The sequence below is a fragment of the Engystomops pustulosus genome, chromosome 8 (genome assembly GCF_040894005.1).
Source record: "Engystomops pustulosus chromosome 8, aEngPut4.maternal, whole genome shotgun sequence".
NCBI lineage: Eukaryota > Metazoa > Chordata > Amphibia > Anura > Leptodactylidae > Engystomops > Engystomops pustulosus.
The window spans coordinates 80,754,147-80,775,975 of record NC_092418.1 but is presented as its reverse complement, the minus strand read 5'-3'; positions in this window follow the sequence as shown (position 1 = coordinate 80,775,975).

The following is a 21,829-nucleotide window of genomic DNA, read 5'->3' as shown; positions in this document are numbered from 1 at the left end:
ACCAACAGCCGTGCAACTGGGGGGCTTTCGTGTTTCAACCCTCCACTGCTCCCTCCTCCAACCTCTCTCACAGGGGGGGGGGGGCGGACGCCGTGGTCACCTCCTCTCTCACTGAAGGTGACCGTTGGACCTCACCGAACTGTACCGCGGCAGTGGCAAAAATCTCGCCTCCTCTGCTCTCACCAGACGGGACAAGCCTCCCAGGACGGACCTCCCGAGGCACCAGCTGGACCACGGAAGTCTTCCCGCTGCACCCACAACCACCCACTCCACCGTCCTCTCTCCCACCGAGGGTAGGGGGGAGGGGATCAGCAGGGCGCTCCTCTCCGCTCGCGGCACTCCATCTCCTTCCTCCAGCAGGTCGGCTTTCTCTCCGCTCCCCTGCGCCTTAGCTCCCGAGTCTGGTGGAGGGGTTATACCTCCATGAGTCGTCAGCCAGCAGTCTGATCACCGCTCACCGCATGTGCACACGTGCGAGGGGGGGGGGCGGAGAGGTTCACGGAAGATGCGGCTGTGACGTGCTTCCTCACATCACGCCGTCACAGGCCACCACAGTTTTTTACTGGGGGTGGGGACATTGATTATAGCTACTGCTGGGGGTGGGGACATTAATTATGGCTACTGGTGAGGGGGGGACATTAATTATGGATAGTGGTGAGGGGGGGACATTAATTATGGCTACTGGGGGCATTAATTATGGCTACTGGTAGATGGGGGACATTAATTATGGCTACTGGTGAGGAGGTGTTCAATGTTTTTATGCATACCGATGGTAATGTTGTTGTTGTATGCCTTATGTTTATGAGCGACAGTTTTCCTGCTATATACCTGCATGTCATAAGAATTTACATTAAAAAAAGGACCATGTTAAATTCAAATCTGTTTTTTTTTAAATTTTTACCGGTGTTTTGTATGCGTTGGAAAAGGGGTAGTCTTATACGGCGAATATATCTTAAACTCTATATTTTAAACAGGAAAGTAGGGGGGTCGTCTTATACACCAGGTCGTCTTATACGCCGGAATATACGGTACCTGTTTTTTGCGGGACATGATGATGTAACGTTGTAAACAAGGGGCACTCTGCAGCCTGTTTTTTTACAAACATTTTATCAGAATTTCTTAATGAAGTATATTAGAAATAAAATATTAGGGGCAGCACGGTGGCTGAGTGGGTAGCACTTCTGTCTTGCAGCGCTGGAGTCCTGGGCTCTAATCCCACCCAGGTCAACATCAAATAGTTTCTATGTTCTCTCCATGTTTGCATGGGTTTCCTCTGGGTCCTCCGGTTTCCCCCCACACTTCAAAAACATACTGGTAGGTTTATTAGATTGTGAGCCCCATGGGGACAGGGACCGATTTGCCATGCTCTGTGCAGCGCTTCGTAATCTGTAGGCACTATATATATATATATATATATATATATATATATATAAAGAATTATTATTATTATTATTAAAAAATCACCTGAAATGACGGTTACTCTTTAAATTCCCCCTTGCAAGCAACATGACAGAAGCTCACTAAATTATCAGATTACATACAAGCTCTATAGCGTAGCAAGCGGGAGTACTGAGTCACAGGAGCAAAGTCTTCCAGAAGTTGAAAATTCAAAAAATGAAAGGACTTGATGATGGTGACTTATCCCAAACTTAAACAAGTTAAGTATAACCTAATAGGATCACCCTTTTCGTATCTACTTTATTGGAGTTTGTTGTATCGCTCAGAACGAAAGAAAACTTCAAATGACGAGTCGAGTCGAAAGAAAAGTAATATCTGCTACAATATTCCTTCCTATTTTCTCCTGACATGGCCATTTAAAGGAAACTTGGGGTCAAATGTACACTTACAGATAATTGCCCCCATAATCTGTGACCATAGAACATCAAAGCACGGCTGATGATGCGAGTTGGTTTAGAAATATGATCTTATCATAATACAATAGATCGTTGTAGGTCTTGTAAAATGAAAAATGAGGAATTCATCACAGCTTGTTGTAGCTCTAATGAAATTTAGTATGAATTATTATGCCGAGGGTAAAACTGGATTCACTTCATTAGAGGAATATTAAAGGATTTGAGCAGTTTACATTTTGTCTGGCTGTTCACGTGAATATTTAGAACAGATTGACATATGAAGGCAATGTGTGGTCAGATTAGGAGGCAGAGGAGGATTGGGGTTATGTTTATTCCCTCCAGGGCCAGTGATTTGCCAATATTTTGATAATTTGTCTTCTCGAATTCAGGGGCCCCGGGTCACTTCTCTGGATAGAAGTTTATAAATTGTGTAATATATGCTCAGGAACCATAATATTATAGTTTGGAAAGAATTTAGAAGAAGAAAAAGACATTTGTCTTGCTATAGAATAATCATATTAAATAAGAAATTAATCCTAATTTTACAAATCCTGGGGGATTAGGAGAGATGTTAGCTCGACTAAAAATAAACAATTGCCTGAATAGGCTCAGTACAATAGGAAGGGGCCTATGTACAGTGTGGTTTCATAAGTAGACTTGTTTTTTAACTCTTACTTTACTAGAATCAATTTATCAAAATATATTTTACTAGAATCAATTTATCAAAATCAATTTTACATAACAGAAAAATTAGACATTTGTGCTGCAGGTATATTTAATTTTCCAATGGGGCCACATGTGAAAGTGGTTTTAGAGGACAGGAGTAATATACTTAGTTCTGCCTAATACCTCCTCTCATTTTTTTCCCCTTCATAATACTCCCTCTTATTATGCTCTCATTCTTAATGTCCCCTTTTATTAGGCTCCCTTTTATATTGCCCCCATTTATAGTGCCCCATTTTATACTGCCCCTCTTCTTATACCCCTCCCATTATGCCCCCATATATAGTGCCCCCTCTCCTTATGCCCCCATATATAGTGTCTCCTCTCCTTATACCCCCTTTGATAAGGCCCTGTCCATTATGCCTCCTTTTAAATTGCCCCATCTATTTATACCCCTTGCATGATGCAGCCTCCCATTATGCCCCATATAGAGTGCCCCCATCTCCGTATGGCCCCATATACAGTGCCACATCTCCTTATTTCCCCTCCTTTATTCCTCCATCTATAATGGCCCTCTCCTTATGCCCTCTCTCCTTATGCCCCTATATATAGTGCCTCCTTTCACAATGCCCCTTCCATTATACCTCCATATATAGTGCCCCCTCTCCTTATGCCCCCTTTTATAATGCCCTCTTCTTTTTGGCCCCTTCTGTAGCATTTTTTAAAAAAAGTACTCACTCTCCAGTAGTGTCTGTCCTGGACCCTGCAGTAAAGCATTCAGCAGCGATGACATAGTGACATCATTACGTTGGCGGCACTGGAAGCCATGCTGTCCATAGTAGCAGGACAGGTAGTGTATTATGCCCTGTTCTGCCACTGCACGAACAACAGTTAGTGGCTTTTGCACTCCCGCTAGCTCCACTATCCCTGCGTAATCACCCACCACGATAGCAGTCACATAAAATGCTCAAAAAAAATGAGCAAGCTGGATGTAGCCCACGGGCCGCACAATGCCCGGCACAATGTCAGACCCAGACTTAGTGTATTTTTTGGCAATCAGTAGGGTCTATTTCCCAAGAGATGAGGAAGGGTGGGCCCCCAGAATAATTTTACCTGTCCACTAGTTTTACTAGTCATACTAAACACATTTCGGTGATCATGAATCTTCTAACAGGCTCTATTACCTATTAGTACTGATTTGCTCTCTACGGTAAGAGGAACATCAAACCACAGGATTTACAATGCTAATAAACTGTTCAGAACGGCTGTATGATGCAGCAGTATTTACAGCAAACCAAATTTTACCAAAGCTGTAAAAGATAGTACTCAATACGTGCTTTGCAATGTATATACTTTATTACACAACATAGGAAACCAAAACCTATAATCTAAGTTTTTATATTCTGTTCCAATAAGCGTCTGGTGATTTAACTTTAATAACAGAGCAGCAGCAAACATAATGATTGTGCGGTCAATGGTGGTAATGGCTGAAACCTGTGGTGAGGTTCCTCAAGGTCATCAGAAGATTTGTTGCTCACTGGAGTTCCTAAGGGAGAGATGGAAACACGCAAAACTCTAAATTGACAAAGAGCGAACAACATCTGCGGTAAACACACAAAATAACAAGAGAATATTTACACAGCGTTATATGGAATGTGAAATGTACATCTTACATGTGGGGAAATGTGAGGAAGCCAAAACGTTTTTGCTAAAGCAGGATCTATTTTTTTAAGAATTTAGAATGATTGCAATGTGTTTTTGCTAAACTGCACAGCCCCTTTAACCCCTTAACGCCGAAGCCACTTTTCACCTTCCTGACACGGCCCATTTTTTCAAATCTGCCCTGTGTCACTATAAGTCGTTATAACTTCGAAACGCTTTAACATATCCAAGGGATTTTAAAATTGTTTTCTCGTGACACTTTGTACTTCATGTTAGTTGAAAAATTTTGGTGGTATGTTTTGCATTTATTTATGAGAAAATTAGATATTTGGTGAAAATTTTGAAAAATCTCGATTTTCGAACTTCAAAATGTTCTACTTTTTCCACACATAGTCATGACAGCAAAAAAACTTAATAACTAACATTCACCGAATGTCTACTTTATGTGCACATGGTTTTTAATGCATACTCTTATTTTTGCAGGATGTTATGGGGCTTTGAACGTTAGGTGCGATTTTTCACATTTTCATAAAAAACGCAAAATCCCGCTATTGAGGGACCTGCTCAGGTTTCAAGTCACTTTGAGAGACCTAAATAAAAATAAAACCCCATAAATTACCCCATTATAGAAACTACACCCCTCAACGTACGTAAAACAACTTTTATGAAGTTTGTTAATCCTTTAATTGTTTTACAGGGGTTAAAACAAAATCGGATACAATTTTGAAAGTCAATTTTTTTTGCTAAATTAATGTGTTTTTCAAAAAATGTACCCCATATGTGGTGGTGACTGCTGTATGGGCACACGCCAGGGCATTGAAGGGAAGCTGCGCCATTCAGAGCAGATTTTGCATTGTCACTTTTTATTGGCTATACAATCTTTATTTTTTTGGCAATTTGGACATATAAGGGCTTATTTTTTGCGACATGAGATGCACTTTACAAATATCTCATTTTAGTTGGTCATTAGCTTATTGATGAGATTTTATTAACTCTTGAATGTATGGGTGAAAAGAAAATTGTCAATTTTGGTTTCCTTTCTTTTTGTATTTTTTGGGGGTCCGCGTTACTCCGCCTACCAGGAAATCTTCGGTGCGCAGCTCCTGGTAGCTGCGCGCCCTCGTCCGCATGCGCAGAACGCAGGCCTTCGGCCGCGGCTCCGGGGCCGGAACTACTGCGCATGCGCAGTAGCCGGGGGACTCGGATGAGGGCGTGCAGCTACCAGTAGCTGCGCGCCGAAGATTTCCTGGTAGGCGGAGTAACGCGGCTACTGGGGCGTGGAGTAGCCGCGACTAGTAGCCTCATGTCCGACTACTCCACGCCCCAGTAGCCGCATAAAAAAATTTGCATATACATGTAATAAAGTTTTGTAAAAGACACCCGGGACGTGAGGATTAGCCCAAAAAAGGGCTATCCTCACGTCCCATCCATCCACCTACCACCCCTTCTACCTTTATAGGTAGAATCAGGGTGGTAGGTTCCCTTTAAAATTTTACTGGAAAAAAACTAATACAGAGGAAATCTCATTTGTTTTTGCATCGCCATCTTTTCAGAGACGTAACTTTAATATTTTTTGGTTGACAGAGCTAGTTTAGGGCTTATTTTTTACGTGTTGAGTTGTTCTTTTCAGTGGTACCATTTTGGCGCACATAACTTTTTTTGATCACTTTTTAGAACATTTTTGTGAAGAGATTTTATGAAAAATGTACATTTTTGGTGAGTTTTTCGTGTTTTGCTTTTTGGGTTTTTTTTTCTTTATCACATGTGTATAGGGAATGTTTGTGTTTAGGGGACTTTATTTAATTCTTTTTATTCCACTGATCGCTTGTTCAAGCTATTCTTCACCTTACACAGTGTAATACAGATGTATTACACTGTGTAATGTAACACACTGATCATGCGCAGAAGGCAGGATCTGGTTCCAGGAGATGGATCGCGCAGCCCCGGGCACTGACAGCGCTTACGGGGGGTCCGATTCTTGTGAAATGCCCGGCGTGTTAGGGGGAAATCTCCGATCGTGGGTGTTAGATGCAGGTGTTGGCTATAATATATAGCTGACACCCGCAGCTTACCGGGGCCAGAAGTTTGACGTAATAGTACTGCATTTTGCGGGAACACACCTCCCGCCATGCAGTACTATAACGTAAAAATGTCGGGAAGGGGTTAAGGATTCACTGTATTTTCAGTGTATTTTCAGTATTTTCACAGTATATAGCCAGTGCCTGCCCCCAGAATATATAGGCAATGCCTGCCCCAGAGTATATAGGCAATGCCTGCCACACAGTATATAGCCAGTGCCTGTCACACAGTATATAGCCATTGCCTGTCACACAGTATATAGCCAGTGCCTTCTCCACAGTATATAGCAAGTGCCTGCCCCACAGTATATAGCAAGTGCTATATTTGATGAATATATTTCCTGTATATATTGCCAATAGATGTTATGGACTGAATACAGTACAGGCGGTCCCCTACTTAAGGACACCCGACTTACAGACAACCCATAGTTACAGACGGACCCCTCTGCCCACTGTGATCTCTGGTGAAGCTCTCTAAATGCTTTACCATAGTCCCAGGCTGCAATGATCAGCTGTAAGGTGTCTGTAATGAAGCTTTATTGATAATTCTTGGTCCAATTACACCAAAAATTTTGAAACTCCAATTGTCACTGGGGCAAAAGAAAAAAAATGGCCTAGAACTTCCATTATAAAATATACAGTTTCGACTTACATACAAATTCAACTTAAGAACAAACCTCCAGACCCTATCTTGTATGTAACCCGGGGACTGCCTGTATAGGCAAACTATAGAGTAAATCATATCTCATATGCAGAATTTCAGTAACTGTGTTCCCTGATGTAGCATCTGAAGAGGATGGGTGGATACGCCTGTGATAGCAAGTTATAGCCGTACACAAAGGAAAATCCCATGTTCCCTTCCTGAGGCCTCTCTTATTCTCTAGGTCTTCTCCGGCTTAGTGTTATACTGACCATTTTGCATGTGGAGAGAATAATAGGGCCATTATATGTAGGCAGAAACCAAAATGGCGAATCCATTCCTTTTCAGGCACGCTTTCATTAACATGTGAAGCAGCCATGTAAATTACGATGGAAAAAGCGTAAAATCTGGTTTGTAAAAAATTTGCATTTCATTTTGGAAGGAAATTTACCTTTATTCCACAATGTACATTTTATATAGACATAAACTATAAACTACACAGACTTTATTCACGTCTTAAACACTTTGCTTTATTTCTGTTGTGCAAAAGTACCTTCTCATCCCATCAATAGTATACAGTATGCTGGTCATAAATCTGAATGTGGCTATACACAAATCAGTTAGTATGCCCTTCTGGCTCAGGGCTTTACAAGGCCAAAAACATGAATAATATTGCATATAATATATTTAATATATAATAAGTAGGAGAGCAAAGGCCAATCCACTGGAGCAGCTGTGACAACAATGTCATTACACACAGGATGGAGCTGAAATCAGAAAGCTCATTCAGTGTATAGCAGACATCAGGCCCGGCGCCAGCACCCGGCGAACTCGGACAAGTGCCGGGGCCCTGGGGTGCTGGAGGGGCCCACTCGGGCCCACGGATCAATTGTACTAGTCTCGCTATAAGACACTGGTACAAATGATCACCATCTGGATCAATTGCTTTTCAGCTTCTATGTTGTGCTCGTCGGGAGTGCAGCATAGAGGCAGAATCTAAAACTCACTCGTCCTGGTTCCTGCGAAGCAGCGCTCCGCATGGTATGTGACGGCTCTGAGGGGGGAGGGGGTCAGTGTGTCCGCAGGGGGAGGAGGGGTCAGTGTGTGAGCAGGGGTGGGGTCAGTGTGTCCGCAGGGGGGTCAGTGTGTCCGCAGGGGGGGGGTCAGTGTGTCCGCAGGGGGAGGGGGTGGGTCAGTGTGTCCGCAGGGGGGGTCAGTGTGTCCACAGGGGAAGGAGGGGGTCGGTGTGTCCGCAGGGTGGTCAGTGTGTCCGCAAGGGAGGGGGGGGGGAGTGTGGCCACTGGAGGGCTATACAATGATTAAGGAGCCAGTCAGACAGTAATCCACGCTTTTTTGAGCCACTGGAGGGCAGCCCACGAAGGGGCCCACTAAGGCTCTGTCGTCCAGGGACCCACTAAAACCTGTAGACGGCCCGAGCAGACATGCCACATGATAAACAGCTACAGGTGCCATCCTGTGCGTAGCAGTGCGCCAGTCATCAGCTCTCAGGTGAGATCCATTGGATAGATCATTCCAATTTTTGGACAAGAAAACAATTTTGCATAGCAAACAAAAGTAAAACTATGATGGAATGGACATGGTACAGTTATAAAAAATAAATTAAAGTATACCCTGAAAAGTTTTAAAACAGTGAGAGAACTGCTTCCATCAGTACCTACTTAAATGCTCAGCCTACTCCAAGCTGTAGGAGACAACTGGTCGACATGCATAGTCAACAAATATGTATCAGAACCAAGAAGACAATGGAGGTCAAAGGATAGTCAAAAGCAGACAAAGGGTCAAGGAATCTAAAATATAGATAAATGTCAGCTATCTCCAAAAAAATGCTCATAGCACAGGTGAAATAGCAGACAAAGGCAGTCTAAGGCAGACCACCATGGGAAAAGTGTGAGTGGAATAAGATTCTGTCCATCTCAATTAACTTTATGTCTAGTCATAAACATTGCCCTTCATAAACATTTTCTCCTCAGAAAATAAAGTTCCCTAATTTGATTTTATTAAAACTTCTGGGCCATTTTCTAGATTTTAAATCCATCCCCGTGACTTGCTTAGTTTATTCTCTCATCTCCCTGGTAACAACATGTAGGTTTACCGATGTCTGTCGCGCATGCGTCATCTTGTGCATACGGCTGCTCTATATTATCTCTCAGATGAGTGTTCTCAACGCTCCTGCATGCCACACACATCAGAGTAAGCGGTTCTGTGTCCATGCACAGACAAGTACATTGGCCGTTCTCTGCTACTCATTATATGTGTTCTAGGGAAAGGGGGGGGGGGGGTGATAAGAATTTTTTGTTTTTGTGAGCCTTCGTCAATTGAGCCGAAACGCGCGTCGGGGAAGGTGCCATCCCGGACTGTGGAGCGCGATCCTTCTTTACCAGGGTAAGACATTCACAACAGTGTAACTTCATGTTAGGCGCATACCTGATTTAATATGTATTTTCCTTTGATATGATATCTTTGGAATGTTCGCCAACATTTAAGTTTGTTTATCCCCTTGTACACATATATCCACTGGCCTCCATGTATTGTCCGGTGATGTCCCCTTTATTCCTCCTCCCTCATCACCTGATGTTTTAATAATTTTAAATTTATTGTATGTAATAAAGCTCTTTACATTTTTCATACACTTTTTTCAGTCTGCTTTTTTCTTCATCCTGGTAAGGGATTTTTCCTTCCACGACAATAGGATTTACATATATTTACCTGGTAGTCTTGAAGGGGTTAAAGAATGTGGCCCAGGTACATTCTACTGCTGGGATCATTAAGATAATTTCTGGAACAATGTCAAACCAGTTGTTTCAAATTAATGACATCTATTTTGGGGTCATAGTTTAGACCCTGGTACCACTTTCCTCCCGTGAGAACACTCCTCCTGTTTGTGCAATGGCTTTTTTCTTTTCAGTATGTTTGTAGTACACAGCTTATACTTGTTAAACGTTTTCTGTATGTTGCTTGTTGCACCCAACATTTGGTGAGTTTAAAATTGTATATTTTCATAAGTTAAACAAATCAAAATGGAAGAAACGCCTAATTTCCAACCAGACACCATCCCTGAACTATGTGTACATTCCGTTCCTCTTCACTGCCTACTAGAATAAACAGGCACATTCGGGAAACCTATAGATACACGTTGTGTTGTTATGATCTTCTAGACCACAACTATAGGTACTTTGTCTTGATTGACCCTAATGGACAAAAGTCACTGAAAATAGAAGAGCAATGGAAAGTGCCATTTATAACACTGGAGAGGTTAAGATAAAAAATTTAACCACATTTTTATTGCATTGCATGTTATACGTCCAAAATAGTCAGCTTCTGAAATTGAAGTTCAACGTAATCATTTAGTTTTCATACAAGTTGATAGCACTAGTGTAAAAGCCTTTACAGATGACTTAGGCTTTGATCAATTATGCATTTTGCCTTTGGTCATAAGTGTACAACAGATTTTAAAGAGAACCTGTCAGGTCGATTTAAGACTACAGGCGGTCTCCTACTTAAGGACACCCGACTTACAGATGACCCCTAGTTACAGTCGGACCTCTCTGCCCACTGTGACCTCTGGTGAAGCTCTCTGGATGCTTTAGTCAGTCCCAGACTGCAATGATCAGCTGTAAGGTGTCTGTAATGAAGCTTTATTGATAATCCTTGTTCCCATTACAGAAAAAAAATTTGAAAATCCAATTGTCACTGGGACAAAAAAATTTTTTGTCTGGAGCTACAATTATAAAATATACAGTTCCAACTTACATACAAACTCAAGGAACCTATCTTGTACGTAACCCGGGGACTGTCTGTATAAATCCACTACAGGTAATTTATAGATCGGTGGTTTAGGGTACTAAATTGACCAATTTGAAGCCTGTATATGGAGAAAAATAAAATAAATACATTTTTATACTTACATTGGAAGATCCCCCGCAGGAGCCTCCTCTCCTAATACGGATAATGGCCCAGCTTCATTGTGCAGCTGGGGTTGTACTTAGAGATGAGCGAGCACTAAAATGCTCGAGTGCTCGTTATTCGAGTCAAACTTTTCCCGATGCTCGAGTGCTCGTTTCGAATAACGAACCCCATTGAAGTCAATGGGAGACTCGAGCATTTTTCAAGGGGATCAAGGGGGCTCTGCACAGGGAAGCTTGGCCAAAAACCTGGAAACCTCAGAAAATTATGGAAACACCACAGAAATGGACAGGAAACAGAAGGGGCATATAAAACACCAGAAAATCACAGCTGTACAGTACAGTACATACAGTACGCTTCATCGGCAGAGAGAATGTGGATTGGGATTTCTGGAGACTACCTTGCTAAACAGTAGCAGGCACAACCGTTAAACTACAGTAGACAAAATTTGATTGCTATAACGGAGATTTCCCACCCCCAAAAAAAATTAAAAGAGAAAATGTATATTTTTTTTTTTTTTTCGTTTTTATAACTTTTTTTTTGTTTTTTAAAATTTCTTTATGAACTAAACACGCAGAAGAAATCAGAAAGCAAACTGAAATGCGGATTGCTGAATGTTCCGGTACTAATGTGAACAAAAAAACCTATTAGATTACGCCACACGTGACGTACAGTACACTTCACTGGCAGACAGAATGTGGATTGGGATTTCTGGAGACTACTTGCTAAACAGTAGCAGGCAGACTAAGCTAGCTGAAATTGCATTTCCACCACTGACAGCACACAAAAGGATTTTGTGCTGTGACTTTCACTTTTGAAAAAAAAAAAAAAAATCGACAGACTGTGTCTAATTCAATCAAACCCCCAATAAATTGTCCCACTTAGCTGTTTGAAGTGAATATGTGTTTTACTAAGAGCCAAAAATAATGTTCGCAAGTCTCCCTGCAAATTCCTCACAATATGGTACTAGCTGCACTACTAATGCCAGCAAGACCAGCTACAAGCAAATTAAAAAAAAAAGTAACGCTATTGTAGCCCTAACAAGTGCTGTTGGGTTCTTGTAGAATCACTCCTGCCTAACACTATTCTAATAGAACACCCTAACGCTTTCCCTGAGCAGCAGCAGCTCTCTCCCTAGCGGCATCCAGACAGAGAATGATCCGAGCAGCGCGGGCAGGGGCTAGTCTATCCCAGGGTCACCTGATCTGGCCAGCCAACCACTGCTATCGACGTGTAAGGGTACCACGTCATGCTGGGTGGAGTGCAGAGTCTCCTGGCTTGTGATTGGCTCTGTTTCTGGCCACCAAAAATCTAAATGGCGGGAGATGCCATTTTCTCAAGCTGGCGAAATATTTGTCCAAGCGACGAGCAGTTACGAGTACGCTAATGCTTGAACGAGCATCAAGCTCGGACGAGTATGCTCGCTCATCTCTAGTTGTACTTCACCGGCTTCACTTGCCAAAACATTCAAACGGCGAGCAACAAGCAATGAGGTTAGTATTTTTTTTTAACAATTGCTTAAAAAATCATACAGGGTGATTTGGGACACTAATCCACCAGTCCATAAGGACCTGTTTAGTGTCCCAAATCACTCTAATAGGTTCTCTTTAAATGTTCTTGATTGACAAAAATTACATATAATAGGGATAATCAATGCAAGGCTTCCGTGGCATGCTGTTCTGGGATTGTGGTTAAATGTGTTCTATATACCACCAGACCAAATGACCAATAGATAGTACCACTGGACCGATCTCACATAACACTGGATTGGTACAGCACACTATGGCAGTTTGAGAACTCACCGCATCACAACTCACTATGATATATTATTATTATGATTATTACTATTATGATTATTATTAGTAGTACCACAAGCAGAAGCTCAGAAGTACCCACACCTTCTTCACTCTTTCCCAATATATTGCAAAACTTCAGAACCATCAAGAGCACTGATGGTTGGCGTTCTCATTGTTTAATGGATTTTACATGCTTTTAAATGTGAGTACGTTACAATAATACTGCTTAAGAAGTTTGCAAAATAGTCTCTCTATGCAGAATACCAAATAAGGTGTGGAGAGGATAACGGATATCCTGATCTTGTTTATGAAGTTTTGCAATATATGGAGAAAAAGTGAAGAAGGTGTACATGTTCTGAGCTCCGGTCAGAGTTTTCATCTCTACTTGTGGCATTCAATGCTGGACAATGTGGATCGGTCTGAGGCTGTTAGAGCTCTTATTGTTAGGAAAGTGAGGACACAGAAACAATTTTATTGGTGCATTATTGTTAGTTGTATTATTTCAATTGATATTGCTTTATTATGACTTATATTATTATGATAAATCTCATTATTTTAATATAATATTGTATGTTTCATATTTACAATATGATAACGGGATGATAATAAGAAGTATCTACTTATTATCAGTTTGGTTTCATAACAATTCCCTCTCATCTCTGAAAACATGACATTTGGCTAAAATGGGTTAAAAGAGTAGAGTGTAGTATGTTTATTGGTTTGTAAATGCTCTATGTTTCTATCTGGCTTCTTGCTACATTTCCCTCAATAGCCCCAGTATAACCCAGGTAGAGGTGTTTATTTTTGTTGGCAGCTGATCCATTGCTGTGAGATCTTCTCCAAAGCTGTATACAAAGATAAGCAGTATGTGGTATATAGAGAGAAAGCTGGGGGAGGACAGGTAAACTAATTCATTGAAATCATTGTAGTGGAAAAAACTTAGTGAACATTAAACATAACCATTCAACTCCCCCCTGGAGGGTTAAAGGCGACTAAACCTAAACACACATTGCTTTACATTAGGAAGCTATGAATAACAGTATGTAAAAAAAAAGTTTGAAACCTTCAAAGAACTGCAGATGTGTTACAGTGTATTAACATTTACTCTCTAAAGAAGATCTGAGTAGAGTTTCACATTGTCAGACACTGATTGTAGTATATTATAACTAGATTCCTTCATAAGCAGCCTGCTGTGAGTAATAAAATAAGTGCCCCCTCCATCACAGCTTTATCTCAAATATTTTTAGATAAGAGTCTGAAATCTTAACCTCTGACGACCTCTGGTTTTGGTTATATTATCTTTATTCCTTAATCTATTCTTAACCTGTCCGTATATATTAGGGTAAAATCAGTGGACTCTTACCATTTCTAGGGATGAACATTATAGGAGGGGTATAAGTCAGTCAGGTGGCTACAGGTTGTAAAACAACATTTGGCAGAAACAAGTCATTAACTTTGCTAAAATTGATAGTACAAGTAAAATTAATAACTTATCTGCCGGTATATATGACAAATAATAAAAAGTATTCTTATTATTCTCTTATTCTTTTGCTGACCTCCTGCCGTAATTACCATCCCGCAATTCATTGAAATTTTCTAAAAGGTGAATGAGAATTATCCACTTCACTGAGGAATCAAGTTAGAGCTTCAGCCCAGAGAATTTTTTGGAGACGGAAGGGAGAAGAGGAGAGAGCTGCTATAGAGAGAGACAAGGTGGGCACATACAACAGTGGTAAGTTCTATAGTTAGGCTAGGTTCACATGCCGTTGTTGTAAAGTAAAGGATTCCCAACAAGGGATCCCACTGGGATCTGTCCTCATGACCCTCCTCTTCCCCATTGAATGAAGGGGGAGGAGTAAACATCGGCATCAGTCATTGATTGGCTACTATTAATATTCAGGGTGTTACCCCCATTGATGTTAATAATCTTATATGGACATTGACATCATTGGGGTCCATCTTGGGGGATGCAGTACTGCTGCCCATTTTATGATCATAGGAAGACCCTGTGTTGTTTTTAGGATAACCCCTTAGCAGCCAGGAACACATTTGAAGAGTTTCATCAGTTTTGAAAGGAACCTGTTACTTCGCTCCTTACCCACAAATCCTTAGTCTGCTTTTTAATTGTCTCCCATTCCTTCTTTTCCTAATCTTTTCTGTTTCTGCATTCTTGTAAAAATTTACTTTTCGGTCATAGGAAACAGTCAAGGAGACGGGGAGCTCAACCATGCAGTCAGGCTTCCTCTATCTCTACAAGGCTGCCCTTCCCTGAAACCGCTGTCCTCCAGTGTGGCATCACTCTCCCCGGTTCTGAATACTCGTGCATGCACAATAGGCCAGTGATGTCAGTCCTGGCTACGCTCTGCTGGCTGGTGCCACGGATGAGGAGCAGATACATGCTTGAGCACAGACGGATAGCAGAAGCTCTCACCTGCACTGCACAGCGAAACGGTGCTTGCTCTAAGCGCCTGTGACATGTGGTGACGGTTTCCCACAATTCCCATGTTACAGGCTGGCATTTAACCTTTATAATGCAAATATTTAAAGCTTTAGCAGTGATTAATATGTTGCAATCCCCAAAACTACAGCACAAGTTTTATTTTCCTTAATGTACAGTCGATTTGCTGAAATCCCATCCACTCCACTTCTACCATACATTGCTCCAGGTTAGCCGTCAGCCAGTAACTAGGTTGCTGCCCTTTTTGTGTCCCATGCTTTCCTGCCTAACACATATGCACTTCCTTGTGGAAAAAAGTGGAAAACCAGGATACAGCAGTAGATTTTTTGTGCCGCTAGTATATATGGTGTATCATTTACTATTGATTTTACATTGTAATTAGAGATGAGTGAGCCATTCGTCAAATTTTGCAAAGATGGGTTTGGGTCCAAATCAAAACGGCCCGAACCAATGTTGTTCCATTTGTTTTGGAAATTAGTATGTAATCACTAATAGTCCTCTAAAACACTGATTAATCATAAAAGCTTATTTTGTAAATATTTTAATGAATTTGTAAAAAAATTCCCCCTTGCTTGTCACCCCTCCTTAAAGGAAATCTACCATTTGATTTAATGCATTATGAACTAAACATACCTTGAGAATGGTGTTGCTACACCGATGCAGAAACATACCTTGTTTAATCCCTGAGCTGAGTGGTTTTGCTGAAAATACAAATATAACATTATGATAATGAAGCTCTGTTACTTCTGTGCTGGGCTCCGCGCTTCTCCTCTCACATTAAGTATACACTGCACCAGAGGATGATTTAATGACTGTGTTGTGCCTCGCAGGCAGAAGTAGTCAATTGCTGCACCATTCCCCATCTGCTGTGTATGAGTGATCCAGCTCAGGTTGATAAGTTCTGTCTGGACACTTCAAGAAGCTCCGTATAGTGAATCCAACGCAGCTTTCCCAAGGTCCTGAATATTATCATAGTATCATAGTATGCTTTGTTATATGTTATGTAATAATTGTTTTTCAGCAAAACCACTGAGCTCAGGGATTAAGCAAGATATGTTTCTGCATCAGTGTAGCTTTAGCATTCTCAAGGTATGTTTGCTGCATGAAATCAAATGGTAGATTTCCTTTAAGCTCTGGGGTAAATGACAATATTAGCTAGCCACCATTTTCAAAGATTTGTCCGAAGTGAATCCGTAAAGATTCAGATTGGATTCTGTGCCTGAAAAAATGGTAATGGGAAGAGTCGCCTTTGCTTCTTCAAATGGACCCAGTTCTGTCTGTAATCTGCAAACCAAACAATAGATTTTCTGATCTCTAATTGTAACTGATAATAATTTTTACCAAATTATTAAGTATAATAGTAATAACATTCCATACCTGGTCAAACAATAAGCATAGCATTAGTTCCCAGTGTATAGGTATTTATATCTGTGACACTGCACCTGCTTCTAGTGCTGAGACTAGCAATGATGAAGGCCAAGCAGCATATCCCAGGCTCCCTGCTGCAAAACTTCTCATAAACTTTGTAGTAGCAAATGGTGTTATACAAATATTGGTAATGGTCCTGCGATCTGTGCCATGGAATGCATGGTTTTCTTACGTTTGTGTTATTCCTCACCTAATGTTAATCTCTTCTACTTATAGATAGAAAATGTTTAAGTATAACCTTTCCGTGTCAAAGGGGTCACTAACACAATGTCAAATCTGCTCCCTCGCTCTTGTCAATGTCAGGAGCGGTTGAGCGATGCATCCAATAATAAGTGTCAGAAATCCTCCATTAACATCAAAGGGCACCCCCCCCATTCTTTTATCCCCTTGCCTGGTCCCCTCATGCTCTGTGTTTATTGTCGAGCTTAGCCCTTCATCCATCTGCCCTTCTTGTCCTCCTCCACAAGACAAAAGAGGAGTACATTACCAACCCATATAAACAGTGCAAAATCTTTTAAAACTCATCAGATGATGTGTGAACTTATACAGAAAAGAATGCACATAAGCGATGCCCAAGGTCACAGCCGTCAGAGGGAAAAGGAGAGGAATCGCTTGCGCTACTTGTTTAATGCATACAGATATTGTTGGATAAGATAAAAAGAAGTTTTTTTATATTAGTATTATTACAACTATTATTATATTCACTTATGTATATGTTATCTGTCAGAACACCTTCTGTCCTTTGGAGAGCAATATTTGAATAGAGCTTTTCTCAACATGTACAGTGTAGTAGTCATAGGTAGCGTTGAGCCGAACTGCAAATTTAGGGTCCATGCTGACCTTTACGCATTTGTGCAGCAACCCGGATTTCTGGTTCAGATGTAAGACCCTTGTCCCATTCAACTTTGGTGCATATTGTCAGGGGTTAGATTCATATTTTTAACAAGAGGCTCTCTACTTAGGAAGCAAGAAGTCTGTCATGTCACACGTCCCGAGAAAAGAGTGATGCCTACTCTAATTCACAATTCCAAAATTTTAAATACACTTTATATTAATACAGGCAGTCCCCGGGTTACATACAAGATAGGGTCTGTAGGTTTGTTCTTAAGTTGAATTTGTATGTACGTCGGAACTGTATATTTTATGATTGTAATCCCAGACAGAACTTTTTTGGTCTCTGTGACAATTAGATTTTAAAAATGTTGGGTTGTCATAAGAATCGGGAATAACACTAAAGCTTCATTACAGACACCTGTGATAACTGTTACAGCTGATTATTGTAGCCTAGGACTAAAGTATAATAAATGACCAATATCCAGAGGTCCGTTTGTAACTAGGGGTCATATGTAAGTCGAGTGTTCTTAAGTAGGGGACCGCCTGTATGCTATTTAAATTTTGTATCTAAAATTAATGTTTAAACTTATATACAGACATTTACAGTTTCGGTACCATGTGCTTAGATCAAGAAGGTAGTACACTTACCAAAGGACCAATGTTAAATACATCTATTTGTATAAGACTTGGTTATGGGGCTGTGTTTATGCTCTTGGTCTTGGTTCTGGTGCTATATATTTATATAGCACCTTGGTCTTGGTTCTGGTGCTATGCTATTTATATGGCACCAGAACAAAGACCAATTATTACAGTAAATACAGAACCGAAACCAAGTCCGTACATACTTACAACACCAGAAGCAAGTTCAATACATAATTAAAGCACCAGAACCAAGATTAGAAGAAAAAATACACCACCAGAACAGAGACCAGTCCATAAATACAGCACGTCAATCCAGTTCAATAAATAAATGCAGCACCAGAACCCAGCTAATTACATAAAATAGAACAATGCTCTGTAGTAAGGGAATGTGACATGAGAGACCTTACTGTAAAAATGATGAAGACTGATTGGAGGAGTCTCTTTCATCTTATTCTGCTTCTACCTGGCCAATTTTAGCAACACAAAAATTTTAGGCTCCTCACTTTATCATCATTTCTTCAGAACTTAATACTTTTCTATTGTTCCCCTAGAGATCATTATGTCCCCACAGTAACAAATAGTAACATTTCTCTCACAGTAGCCAATACAGTAACAGTGCCACCACATAGTAGCCAATTTAGTCACAGTGCTTGCAAATGGATCACAGTGCCCCCACGCAGAAACCAATAGTCATATTTCCCCACAAAAAATGTCACATCCAAACATAGTAGTCAGTAGACACAGCACCAACCTCGTAGTAGCCAATGGTCACACCAGCAGCCCCCGGCAGCCATTAGTCACAGTGCTTGCCCCCAGTAGCCAGTTGTCACCGTGCATTCCCCCAGCAGCCCCAGTAACTGCCCCCAGTAGCCAGTGGCCACATTGTCTGCCCCAGTAGCCATTAGTCACAGTGATGCCCCCTATAACCATAATAATAACCCAGTAGTCAGTAGTCATAGTGTTGCTCCAAGTAGGCAGCCATCACGATGATGCCCCCAGTAGTCACAATAATGTGCACAGTCCCCAGTAGTCACATTGTAGCCAGCAGTAACAGTGATACCCCCACTAGCAAGTTCTTCTTTTTGCACCTTAATCTCGGAGCTGCAGCACAGGTGACACAAGGTGACATCATACGTGAGCCTGAGCCACGTCACCTTTGACCCAGCCTATGTGGACATGTGACCACATCTACCATCACAAGGGCCACAATGCTGGCGACCTGTGTGATGGAGCTATAAGTACCAGTGATCCACTAAGGGGTGGGAGTCAGATTGCCAACCTGCTTCACCCCAACTCGGCGAGCTGTTCACAATTTTAACAATGGGCTCGCCCAACCCATTCTGATCCCCTACATATTGTTATCCAATACAAAATTTTAGGGCACAGGGTCTAAAAAGGCTTATAATGAAACATAGTATGCTACAGCATTAACCATCTGTTACTTGCATGTTACTGCCATGTCACAGATACATGTGGACAAGAGATTGGATTATTGCTCTGGCAGTTCTTGTTGAATCACCCTCTTACATTTAGCGTTAATCAAGATGAACATTGCCATATGTCCCAGTGCCTCGGTATACACTGTGCCACATTTAGATCTCCCAACACATATGCTAAACTTATGAATGGGAATTTATGGCATCAGCAAATTCCACATGAAGAAAAGACAGTAGCATTCAACAGCACATGCAACTTACTGTCGGAGCTATGGCTTAGGAAATCTTCCCATCGTGTGCCTTTGATGGGAGGTCATAACCCAGCGTGCACAAAGCATGCAAGTTACTTTATCATCTTCAATTTAATGAATGTACTTTAGTACTCAATTTTTTTTAAGAATAAAGGAGATGTGTCCAGCACTCATTCAAGCAATGGGAAGAAAAAAAACTAATAATTTATTCCAAAAAAAGTAAAAACACATGGTCCTTCTATTCTGAGCCCCTTAAGGTTCTGAGTCAATGCTCGGATTATTCTGCTTTAATAAAATAGTCGGTGCTTCAATACCTAAAATCCATGATGGGTTGGTAACATATGGCCATGCAAAATGATTCTCCCATCCATATGATTCAACCATAAATGCCAGGTTGACATGAGAGGTTTTGGAGCAGGAAATAACTGCAGTGTTTTTGTGATGAAGCTCCCTTTATCATACAAAGAAAGTGACAAGTAAATTCCTCACAGATGTTCTTGTGCAGGATTTTCCAAGACCCCAGAATCCACATGTGCCCCCTGAAATTCCAATAAGCTACCAACACCCGCAGGGAGAAAGCATCAGAGAACCACAAATCTCTTAACAATCACCTTGAGACAAACTGTCTATTCAGATCATCATATGCTTCCCAAAAAGGAGAGGTTCATTCCAATAAAATTGCCCGTAGGTAGGGAAAGGAAGATAATAAGCAAAATCTCAATCCGCTCACTAGTTTAAGTGGAGTTCAGCAAAAGACCATTGAGGCTAGTGATTGCTAGCAGCGTTCACATGTTTTCTGATTACTTTCTGAACTTTTGTGTTACCCACCTTTGGACCTATTTATTTTGAAAAACCACTTTATGGTGATTTAAAGAAATCAGTAGTGGATCTAGCAGTCAGCAGAAGTATATGTTTTTACTTTAGATTTTCCATTCATTTCAGTACAATGAAGCCTTTGCATTCATTATGGTGGTCAACCCAGCTAGGTGCGCTATGGTGCCATTGTTATTGGGGTCGCTCTGCTATGAAGCCCACTGTGGCTGGAACTTTTATGGTGGTCACCAAGGTTAGGTTAGCTATGATGTCCACTGTAGCTGGAACTGTTATGGTGGTCACTAAGGCTAGGTTAACTATGATGTCCACTGTGGCTGGGACTGTTATGGTGGCCGCCAAGTTTAGGTTTGCTATGAAGTCCACTGTGGCTGTCACTGTTATGGTAGTCACCAAGGCTAGGTTTACTATGAAGTCCACTGTGGCTGTCACTGTTATATTGGTCACGAAGACTAGATTTGCTGTGTTGCCACTGCAGCTTGCATTGTAACAGTGGTCACCAGTCATAGGCTAGCTCTGTCATGTTGCTGCTATAGCCAGGTTCGTTATGACGAACTCCAAGGTTAGCTGTGCTTTGATGCCACTGTGGCTGGCACTGTTATGGTGGTCACTAATCCTAGCTCTGTAATGTTGCTGCTATAGCTGGGATCGTTATAATGGCCACCAAGGTTAGTTCTGCTATGATGTCTACTGTGGCTAGCACTGTTATGGTGGTCACTAAGCCTAGCTCCACAATGGTGCCACTGTGACAGGGATTTTTATTGAGTAATATATATTTTGCTGAAAATACAAAACTATTCATTTATATTAGTCTACTATGAGTGAGCAGACAATACACAAAGCTGATAAACATCCCTTCTCTTCTCCTTTCTCACGGTCCATGCATAAATCCAGCAATCCTCCCCCGATGGTTGGTAAATAATGACATGATCAGTGCTTAGTTCATGCTGCTGAGAAAGTTACACAGTTTACATGTTCAGTTCCTTAAAATGGAGGATAAGAAGATAATCCAGGAGTTTGCACAGGGGTCCCTTGTGTAAGAACAGTATGTGGGCCCCGCTTTTCTACTTTGATAGTTGGCATTTATTGCTTTTCTGAAAAAATATCACCACTGTGCCAATCCACCGGCAATTACATCCGTCCTATAGACATTACTGAGTGATTATATTTAACTAGGATGGAATCATTGGCAAAATTTAAGGTGTTTTAAGGGACCACAGGCGCGCTCATCCCCATAATCAATGACAATGCACAGATCTATCCTTTTTATTATTCAGGGTTTTATGAGTTATACTATTTGCAATATACTATATACTATGTTCACCAATTAACA